This window comes from Triticum dicoccoides, chromosome 6A (assembly GCF_002162155.2).
Source record: "Triticum dicoccoides isolate Atlit2015 ecotype Zavitan chromosome 6A, WEW_v2.0, whole genome shotgun sequence".
Taxonomy (NCBI): domain Eukaryota; kingdom Viridiplantae; phylum Streptophyta; class Magnoliopsida; order Poales; family Poaceae; genus Triticum; species Triticum dicoccoides.
This window is the reverse complement of record NC_041390.1, coordinates 26,066,851-26,077,903: the sequence shown is the minus strand read 5'-3', so window position 1 is coordinate 26,077,903 and position 11,053 is coordinate 26,066,851. Positions and strand designations below refer to the sequence as shown.

General features: G+C 50.5%; 1 protein-coding gene across 1 annotated transcript in view; it reads right to left on the bottom strand.

The window, feature by feature from the left end:
- The window catches only part of LOC119319660 (glutamate receptor 3.1-like), a 20,943-nt gene extending 11,205 nt beyond the window's left edge, over positions 1 to 9,738 (bottom strand). Inside the window, exon 1 of the mRNA XM_037594104.1 lies at positions 9,154 to 9,738. The gene's annotated coding sequence lies outside the window, so the exon portion shown is untranslated. The remainder of the gene's footprint in view (positions 1 to 9,153) is intronic.
- Positions 9,739 to 11,053: the final 1,315 nt, after the last annotated feature.

The window sequence follows — 11,053 nt, the reverse complement described above, 5'->3', positions numbered from 1 at the left end:
GCGGCGGCGGCCACCTATCTCCCCTCCCTCACCGGCACTCCATGGAGAGGCAGACAAGCTGCGGCCGCCCCGATGATCCCCCGACGCCACCTCCCTGAGCTCGTGCATGCGGGCTCACAACAATGGCCGGTGGCACGGTGTTGACCACAACAAGGTCGTTGTGGCGGATAGAGGTGGACCATACGGAGGCAAGCATCCCGACAGCGAGCTCGCTTTGGGCACAGGCGACCTCGCGTCGTCGTTGCCATCGCCGACGGATCCGCGGGCCTCCTCCTATCCCGACGCAAGAGCGCCCACCACGTCGGCGCTCCATGGCTGCTCCAAGCCTGCCCAGCCGGTGCTCGATGGGGAGGCGCACGAGCTTCCGCCACTCCCCCATGACCCCCGGCACCATACCTCCCGGAGCTCGGGCGCGTGGGCGCACGATGGTGGCCGGTGGCAGGATGGTGACTGCGGCGAGAGGTCGCTGCAACGGAGGGGGAAGGACCACGTTGACGGGCACAACTGACCTTGAATGGCGCGACGCGTGCGGCGGTGGCGCCGCCGCGACCGGCGACTCCGGTTGACCGGCACGGAGCTTCTCCATGGTGTCGCTGGTGTCGTGGTTCTAAGTCTGACAATGATGTAGGGGGTAAGTATGGAGAGGCAAGATCTTAGCTATAGAGGAGTTGTAGGAACGCAAGATTTACGAGTTCAGACCCTTCTCGGAGGAAGTAATAGCCCTACATCTCGGAGCCCGAAGGCGGTCGACTGGATTATGCGTGTGTGAATTACAGGCGTGCGAACACTTTACACTGAGGAGGGGGTGGCTTATATAGAGTTCGCCCGACCCCTCCGGCCCTCAATTATGCAGGGTTTTAAATACACGCCCCTAATAAAGTGCTATGATGACCATAAAGACTACTTAATAACCGACCGTTAGCATGTGGAGCGCCTTTAGGTCACCTGCCGTCGAGTGGCTTGGTCTTGGTCGAGTGATTGCTTCTTGGTCGAGTATCTTCAAGTCTGTCGAGTGAGACACCTTCAAGTCGATTGAAAGATGATTTCTTCTGGAGATGTCCTTGGGTAGGTCAGTTTGGACAGGTCCATGACCCTACCCTAGGTACATAGCTCCTGCATACACTGCGTCGACTGACTTTATTCTCTCTGCTTTCTTTCAGGCCATTATTGAAATGTATTCAATGCCCAACGGAGAGCAAGAGCAAGCTCTGGAAGGCGAGGCGAGCGGTGGCGACAGTGGCGAGTGGACTTCCGACGGTGAAGGGGGTGGAGGAAGCGATGACTCAAGTGATGGAGAAGAAGTCGAGTCACCTCCTCGCCGGGAGAGGCAATCCAAGCTCGACCAAGAACGACCGAGTGCCCGTGAAAAGGTAACTGCTCAGGCTGGTCAGTCTTCGAAGCGTCCTCGGGTCTCTTCACCAACCCCGACTGAGAAAGCGCCAAAGCACCCCAAAGTTGCAGAGCTAAAGACTCGGAAGGCGTTGCCGAAGATTAAGATTGACATCCCCGTTGCTTCCGCGTGAGTGTCTCCTTTCGACGCTTCATGCTGTTTGTTTTTCTTATTTTAACTGGTCGGATTTTGGGATTGTCAGTGCTGCCACTTCCGGGACCTCAGGTTACAGGGACGAGGACGAGGTGATGGAGGATGCGGTCACTTCTAATCTGGGTATGATTTCTGTCGTACTGTCTTTGTTTGGTCGATCCAATTGCAATGTGCATCATTGGGTGATGTGACTTTGGCAATTGCACCCTACACAGCTCCCAACGTTATTGACCTCCCTGACGATGATCGTCGGACGATCTGTCGAGCCTCTTCTTCGTCTTCTGGGAGCTCTTTCCTTAGGATGTATGCAATATACGGTACTGTCCAGTCGGGAGTGCTGACCAAGACTTCCATGATCAGGTCGACTACAGCTGGAATTTCAACTTCAGTCGAATCCGTGGCGCTTTTTGGCTGCGGGGCCTCTTCACTGAAGGGATCCTCCTGAACTGATGGTATGTGAATGTGTTCCAAAAACACATTGCTGGGGATGGCTTCTCTTTTGGAACCTATTTTTGCCGGATCATCAGTTGCTTGATTTTTCAGTCGGGGTATGTGATGAAGTTCTAACCCCTCAAATTTCTTCTCCAGCTTTCTCACTGCATTGCAGTAACCAGTCATGGCTGGACTTCTGACGTCCCATTCCTTCATCACCTGATTAACCACCAAATCTGAGTCGCCGTAGACCATGAGGCGACGGACGCCGAGTGAAATGGCCATGCGCAACCCATACAAAAGTGCTTCGTATTCTGCCTCGTTGTTGGAGGAATCAAAGTGGATTTGAAGAACATAACTGAGTTTATCTCCTCTGGGGGAGACCAACACTACTCCGGCACCGGAACCATTCAACATCTTGGAACCGTCGAAGAACATGGTCCAATGCTCCGAGTGAACCTGAGTTGGCAGCTGCTGTTCAATCCACTCGGCGACGAAATCTGCGATTGCCTGGGACTTAATAGCTTTTTTTGCCTCAAACTTGATATCTAGAGGAAGGAGTTCAATCGCCCATTTTGCCACTCGATCGGTTGCATCCCTGTTATGCAGGATCTCTGATAATGGAGCGTCGCTGATGACTGTAATGGAATGATCAGAGAAGTAATGAGCAACTTTCTTTGTGGTCATATAAATCCCGTATACAAGCTTCTGATAATGAGGATATCTTTGCTTCGACGGGGTCAAAACTTCAGAAATATAATATACTGGGCGCTGAATTTTGAAGGCCTTTCCTTCTTCTTCCCGCTCGACCATAAGTACCGTACTTGCGACTTGTCCCGTGGCTGCAATGTAAAGCAGCAAAGGCTCCTTACTGATTGGGGCAGCAAGAACCGGCTGGGTGGAGAGCAGAGCTTTGAGCTCTGCAAACGCTGCATCAGCTTCAGGAGTCCACTCGAACTTGTCGGACTTTTTCATCAATCGGTAAAGGGGCAATGCCTTTTCACCGAGACGAGATATGAATCGACTTAAGGTGGCCAAGCGACCAGTAAGCTTCTGGATGTCGTGCACTCGCACAAGACTTTTCATTCGGAGTATAGTGCCGAGTTTTTCTGGATTGGCATCGATTCCCCATTCGGAAACGAGAAAACCGAGTAATTTTCCGCCAGGAACTCTGAATGTGCACTTTGATGGATTAAGCTTGATATCATACCTCCTGAGGTTAGCAAAGGTTTCAGCAAGGTCAGTCAGCAGGTCGGAACCCTTCCGTGACTTGACCACAATATCATCCATGTACGCCTCCATATTCTGACTGATTTGGGTAAGCAAACACTTCTGAATCATCCTCATGAATGTGGCTCCGGCATTCTTGAGGCCGAATGGCATGGTAACATAACAGAAGCACCCGAATGGAGTGATGAAGGCTGTTTTGATCAGGTCCATACAGACGGATCTGATGGTACCCGGAATAGGCGTCTAAAAAAAGACAGTCGCTCACATCCCGCAGTCGAGTCGACTATCTGATCGATGCGGGGGAGAGGAAAATGATCTTTCGGGCAGGCCCGATTGATATGTTTAAAGTCAATGCACATGCGAAGTGACTTGTCCTTCTTGGGGACCATAACAACGTTGGCGAGCCACTCGGAGTGGTAGATTTCCCGGATGAACTCCGCTGCTAAGAGCCGAGCCACCTCCTCGCCAATGGCCTTTCTCTTCTGGACAGCGGACCGTCGGAGATGTTCCTTGACAGGTTTTACTTTTGAGTTGACTCTTAGGCGGTGCTCAGCCAGCTCCTTGGGAACACCCGGCATGTCAGAAGGCTTCCATGCAAAAATGTCCCAGTTCTCACGGAGGAACTGGATGAACGCTTCTTCCTATTTGGAGTCGAGTGTTATCGAGATATGAGTTGGAGCAGCGCTGGGGTCGGTCGGGTGGATGTGAGCTGTCTTCGTATCGCCAGTCGACTGAAAAGCTGATTCTGTAGCGGGCTTCTTGGCTCGCAACAAATCACTCGGGTCTGCAGTCTTCTGATATTCCTGCAACTCCACCACTGCCATCTGAGCATCGGCGATCTTCGAACCTTTCTGAAAACATTCTTCCACTTTCTTCTGATTGCCCGTAATAGTGATCACACCTTTGGGGCCAGGCATCTTTAATTTGAGATACACATAACATGGTCGGGCCATGAAGTGTGCATAAGCCGGCCTGCCCAAAATAGCGTGGTAGGCACTCTGGAAGTCTAAAATTTCAAATGTCAACTTTTCTTTGCTGTAATTCTTGGAATCACCGAAAACCACATCAAGAGCAATCTGGCCGAGTGATTCAGCCTTCTGCCTAGGAATGACTCCATGAAAACTCATGTTGCTGGCACTGAGTCTGGACATCGGAATGCCCATCCCTTTCAACGTCTCAGCATACAATATGTTCAAACCACTACCACCATCCATCAAGACTTTGGTCAGTCGAGTGCCTTCAACCACTGGGTCGACCACCAGAGCTTGCCTCCCAGGGGTGGCAATATGCGTTGGGTGATCGGACTAGTCGAACGTGATGGCAGTCTGAGACCATTTCAAATAACTTGGTGTCGCCGGAGCAACCATATTCACCTCTCGGTTGATGACTTTCAGTCAACTTTTGCTCTCAACATCAGCAAAAATCATCAGGGTGGAATCGACTTGGGGTATCCATCGTCGCTATCTTCCTTGTCCTCAACTTTGTCTGACTCCTTCTCTTTATCTTTGGGCTGCTTGCCCTGGAACTACTGGATCAAGAGTCGACACTGTCGAGTGGTATGTTTTGGGTAAATAAAATTACCCTCTTCATCTTTCTTAGTGTGTACGAGGCACGGCAAATCCAACACATCATTTCCGTCTTGGTCTTTAACTTTCTTGGGGTTCCAAGGTCCTCTAGGTTTCCCCTTAAACTTTCCTTGAGTCACAGCCAAGGCTTCCCTAGGAGCAACTGGCTCGGCTTTCCGCTTCTGTTTCCGATTGGAATTTCCTCCGATTTCTTGGGCAACTGACTTCAGCTTGCCACTCTGGAGTCGATCCTCATCTTCTCCATTAGCGTACTTGGTGGAAATCTCCATCATTCGGTTCAGAGACATATCTCCGGTTCGACCGAATTTCAGATTCAGTTCTCTGTACTTGACGCCTTCTTTGAAGGCACAGACTGCTTGGTGGTCAGGCACATTCTCTACTGTGTGGTGCAACGTGATCCATCTCTGGATGTAATCCCTCAAGGTTTCATTCGGCTTCTGCACGCAGGACCGCAGTTCCGTCAACCCTACCGGTCGTTTGCATGTTCCTTCGAATGTGGTGACAAACACTCGGGCGAGATCTTCCCAAGTGTAAATGTTGCTGGGTGCTAACTGGTTCAGCCATGCTCTGGCCGAGCCCTCCAACATGAGAGGCAGGTGCTTCATGGCCACCTCATCATTGCCGCCGCCAATCTGGACGGCCACTCGGTAGTCTTCAAGCCAAGTATCGGGTTTGGACTCGCCAGTGAACTTGCTGACTCCAGTCGCCAACCTGAAGTTGGGAGGAATCACAGCGGCCCTGATGGCTCTACTAAAGCACTCTGGCCCCGAAACATGTGCTCTGCTGCTGGTAGGAGCATCTCTATCATGTCCTTCCCGGTGAGCTCTGTTCCTGTCAACCAAACCTTGAACGAGAATGGATCTCGCATCGAAGCCTGGCTCCCTGGAGTCGACTGGAATCCTTCGCCCAACACTACGAGGGCGCCTATCATCCTGTTGTCGAGGCGCATACGACCCGCTCCTCGGGGGAGGGGTGGGCACTCGACGTCGATCATCACGATCGAACCGGTGATCATATTGCTCATGGTTACCATGCTGATTACGCCGGTCCCCACGTCCCTCACGCCTTGGGGGCGATCTTGGGCTATGAGCCGACTGGACTGTGTCTGTAGCAACGGATCTACTATGAATCCTGTTCCGCGACTGAGAAACAGCGGAATTCTGGTCTCCTGCTGTCCGGAGCAACGCTCTGATCTGTAGCAAGCCTTTGCCAGCCTCCGACTGAGAAGGCTGAATCGACTCTGCTATGCGGGCTGCAGCTGCTAAATTTTGAATCGGAGTTCGATATACCTGCGGGGGCGGGAAGAGTTGACGTCGACTGGATTCGGAAACTCGTTGTCGCGCACGCTCGTCGAGTGCTCGCTGGAGGTTCTCCAGTCGAGTGCGCTCGGCCAAGTTTGCCAGGCACGCGTCCTCCAAGGCACGAGCCTCGGGGGTTTCTCCAATGATAGAAGTGTGCAATGCATCCATGTTCCGGCGGCGAAGTTCTTCTCTCTGCAGCGACGTGAGAGGCTCGGGAAGATATTCCTCATGAGGACGCGACGGGTCGCCTCCACCCGCGCCTCCGTCGGTGCGGGGAAAACCGGGAGGACTGGGAGGTCCATCGACCATCAGAACCTCCGCCGCCGGATCGCTGCTGTCGCACTCGGATGCGGTCTCTGCGGAGCCGATCGACAGGTCGAACAGGCCGTAGAGGAATTCGCCGGGCTCGATCGCCGCGACTTGAGGGGTGGCCGACTGGCGTGCCACCGCGTGTCTCACCCACCGCTGGAGTCTCGACCGACCAGAGCGCTTGCGCCGGCGGGAAACTGGGAGGGAGGACAACACAGGAGCCGACCGATAGGGGGTCGACGGTTGCCGCAGGAGAACGCCGCGGACGCACGCGCTAAAAGTGCGTTGCCCCGCGGACAGGGAGTGCGTCCACGTCGAGCGGAGCCTCCTGAAGCCACGCGGAGTCGTCGGCGATGAACGTGAGCGTGCCGAGACGGATCTCGCGGCCCTCCACCAAAACTCCGCCGAAAACCATGATGATTTGGGTCGGAAAAGATCGCAACTCCTCCAACAAAACGCTAAAACACCTGCCCCACGGTGGGCGCCAACTGTCGTGGTTCTAAGTCTGACAGTGATGTAGGGGGGTAAGTATGGAGAGACAAGATCTTAGCTTTAGAGGAGTTATAGGAATGCAAGATTTACGAGTTCAGGCCCTTCTCGGAGGAAGTAATAGCCCTACGTCTCGGAGCCCGGAGGCGGTTGACTGGATTATGCGTGTGTGAATTACAGGCGTGCGAACCCTTTACACTGAGGAGGGGGTGGCTTATATAGAGTTCGCCCGACCCCTCCGGCCCTCAGTTATGCATGGTTTTAAATACATTAAGGTGGTAACGCCCCTAATAAAGTGCTATGATGACCATAAAGGCTACTTAATAACCAACCATTAGCATGCAGAGCGCCTTTAGGTCACCTGACCGTCGAGTGGTTTGGTCTTGGTCGAGTGATTGCTTCTTGGTCGAGTATCTTCAAGTCTATCGAGTCAGACACCTTCAAGTCGATTGAAAAATGATTTCTTTTGGAGATGTCATTGGGTAGGTTAGTTTGGACAGGTCCATGACCCTATCCTAGATACATAGCTTCATCAGCTGGTTCTGCCATGTGGCACTGAGTCAATGAAAAAAGGAAAAAAAAGGAGGCATTGAGTCAATGACATGTGGTTCCCATGTCCACCTCGACGTATTTGTCCACATAGGCATGCCATGTCAGCCCGACAGATGGGCCCAACCTGTCAGTTTCGCTGTTTTCGCGGCCAAATCAGCCCGTCAGTGCTCCGCGTTACAGGTTAGGCTTTTTGTGACCTGGCTCAAATTTGATACTGACCTGTTACCCTATCTCCAAATGTGGTGATTTTAGATAAATAACTCCGAATCCGCAGACACGCGCGGCGAGCGGCGCGGGGTGAGGGTTGGTGGACGAGTCGCGGGAGCGGGTGATTGACATGACCAGCGCCTGGTGTTGCATCGACATAGTTGCGTCTAGCGCTGGGCTCTTTCCTTCCCCACGAAACTCATCATTTTCAGCTGTGAACTCATTTTATTTTTATCTATGAACTCAGTATGTGAACTCATCGTTTTATTTTGTGAGATGTGAACTCATTTCATATTCATATATGAATCGTGGTAGAAGTATCTATATGAATCGTGGTAGAAGTATCTATATTCATATATGAATCATTTTATTTTGTGAGATGTGAACTCTTTGCATGTTACCGTGTGCCTTGCGGCTCGAATTCAAATTTGAACTTTGCAAAAAAATATGAAAAAAATCATGCATGTTCACAGCACATATTAAGATAATCCCTCAAAACTTTAAATCAAAATTTGAAACATACATCGAGAAGCAAAAAAGAGAAACTCAGATGTGAATAGTATACAGAGAACCATTCGCAACTATTCATGACAGATTTTTCTTTTTTGCTTTTCGATGTATGTTTCGAATTTTGATCTGAATTTTTGAAGGGTTATCTTAATATGTGCTGTGAACATGCATGATTTTTTTAGATTTTTTCGTAATGTTTAAATTTGAATTCAGGCCGCAAGGCACACGGTAACATGCAAAGGTGCATGTTACCTGATCTGTATCCTACAGATCAGGTAACATGCACCTTTGCATGTTTCCTACAGATCAGGTAACATGCACCTTTGCATGTTACCGTGTGCCTTGCGGCTCGAATTCAAATTTGAACTTTGCAAAAAAATATGAAAAAAATCATGCATGTTCACAGCACATATTAAGATAATCCCTCAAAACTTTAAATCAAAATTTGAAACATACATCGAGAAGCAAAAAAGAGAAACTCAGATGTGAATAGTATACAGAGAACCATTCGCAACTATTCATGACAGATTTCTCTTTTTTGCTTCTCGATGTATGTTTCGAATTTTGATCTGAATTTTTGAGGGGTTATCTTAATATGTGATGTGAACATGCATGATTTTTTTAGATTTTTTCGTAATGTTTAAATTTGAATTCGGGCCGCAAGGCACACGGTGACATACAAAGGTGCATGTCACCTGATCTGTGTCCGTTGCCAATATACTGACTTTTGAGGTCTACATATTTTTCACTTCTAGCTAAATTCCATTTCCTGTCTTTTAACAAGCTACAGCGAGTGCAAAAGAACAGATTGCAACAAACGTCACTAGTGGCTTTGATTGTATCCGTGATTGTATTTGTGGAAGACAAACGTACACTCTCCTGTACGTGTCTGTAATTCCCTTTTCCTGTCTTTACATACGCTGTGATTAGATACATGTAATTGCCAAATTGCAACGCAAGATTCAAGTAAAAGATTAGAGCGAGCGTCACTTACAGGTTGCTCGCATCTCCATCTTGAGAACATGCGCATGCACGCATCCATCTCCTCCTCCAGTCGGTGCTGCTGCCATCACGCCACTGGAGCTGCTGTTCAGCGCCGCCCTCGCATGTCTTAGCTCTCGGGACGAGCGGCGCCAACGCACGAAGGGGAGGGCGAGCTGCGTTGGCGTGGGCGAGCACAGGCGGCGAGCTGCGCTGGCTCGCGCAGGCATCCGCGAGGCTGCGCCAGCACATGCAGATGTGCACGAGCACCGGCGGTGAGCTGCAGTGCCTCATGCAGGCATCAGCAAGGCAAGGGTGAGCTGCGCCGGCGCGAGCAGGCGTGGGCGAGTACCGGCGGCGACCTTCGGCTCCTCACACGGGCGTGGTCAAGACGAGCTGCGGCGGCGCGCGCAGGTGTGGGCGAGCAACTGCCGCGACCTGTAGTTGCTCACACGGGCGTGCTGAAGCTGAGACGGGAGTACTCTGAGACGGCGAACTGCGGTGGCTCGGGAAAGCATCACCGTCATGACAAGGACGAGCTAGCATCAAGCAATTCCCATCCCATCCAACCAGCCCACAAACGCATCGGATAAGGTTGAAAGACCCAACGGGTGTGATGCCCGGAGTCGTTGGCGCAGGTCCATGTGATGAATGAAACGAAACCAATAGACAATTCAGCTGGAGACTAAAAAAACCTGGTTGCAAGTGTATATTACCCAGGTGGGCGGCTGCCAAAGTGTTCCCTTGTGGCATATGTGGACACTTTGGCAGCCACTTGGTTATTAACTTATTATACATTTACAAGCATATGGTGGTGTGTGATCGGTGCAGGTCTACATATGTACTGCTTGTACCGAACGTTTGATCAATTAACACAAGCACAATTCCCGAGCTGGGCGTAGGAGGATGAAACCAAGCAAGAACAAGGTACTAGTCCTCCAACCTCGTCTTCAACCATTTGTTGTTTCCTTCTACACTGTTTTTACTTGCGTTCTTACACATTTATGTTGTTGTATCTCCTGATGTTCTCGCAGGTTGGTTGTGAAGATGGGGCGCATATCCAGGACTTGCTCGCCTGCAGCTCCGCCTGATGTGCTTTCTTCCTCAACAATGGTGAGTGCAGAGAAGGTCCCGATTCTCAACACAGCCTACAATGCCGGTATGCACCATTCCGTCGCTGGTGACTGGAACCCGAACATGAAATCTGTGTTCAATGGGACGGGGATGGAGGAGTTGTGCAAAATCAAACTACTGGGCCCTGTTCGGAACTTCCCCGCTCCGTGGAGGTGGGGAGCTGGCTTTTAGTAGCTTCATCAAATTAAGCTAAAGTCTTGTTCGCTCCCGGAGTGGAGTTAAAGGAGTAAAGAGAAACCGAACGCAGCCCTAGGCAACATCAACCGTATTTTCTCCATGTATCTCCTAGCTAGGATAGACCCAAAAACAATGAGGATGGACGTTGATGACCGGAACTACATAGAGGTGAACTCCAGAGTGCTTAGGACTAGAATCATGTGGGCGAAAAATAGATACCCCCGGTGATGCTTGCTTGGCTGACCGGGAAAACTTGCTAGCAAATTTGCATGAAATTTTGGAGACACAAATGCCCAAGGACATGCAAAATTACTAGGATCATGCTAGCCTGTTCCAAGCTTTGACATGTGTCTCGTCTACCTAGTCTACTACTCCCTTCGTTCTATAATATAAAATGTTATTACAACCATAGAAAAGAAAGGTCGTCAGTGGTCGAACTTTTTATCAGGCCACCATCCATACGAAAACATCAAAGACTCGTAACTCCACACTGATACTGATAAATCTACCATAGGTATATATACATTTCATCATGCACATTCAGTTTTCCACTGATGATTGAGACCTTCATCTTCTTCCTTCCAGCAGCTGCCAACGCAAAA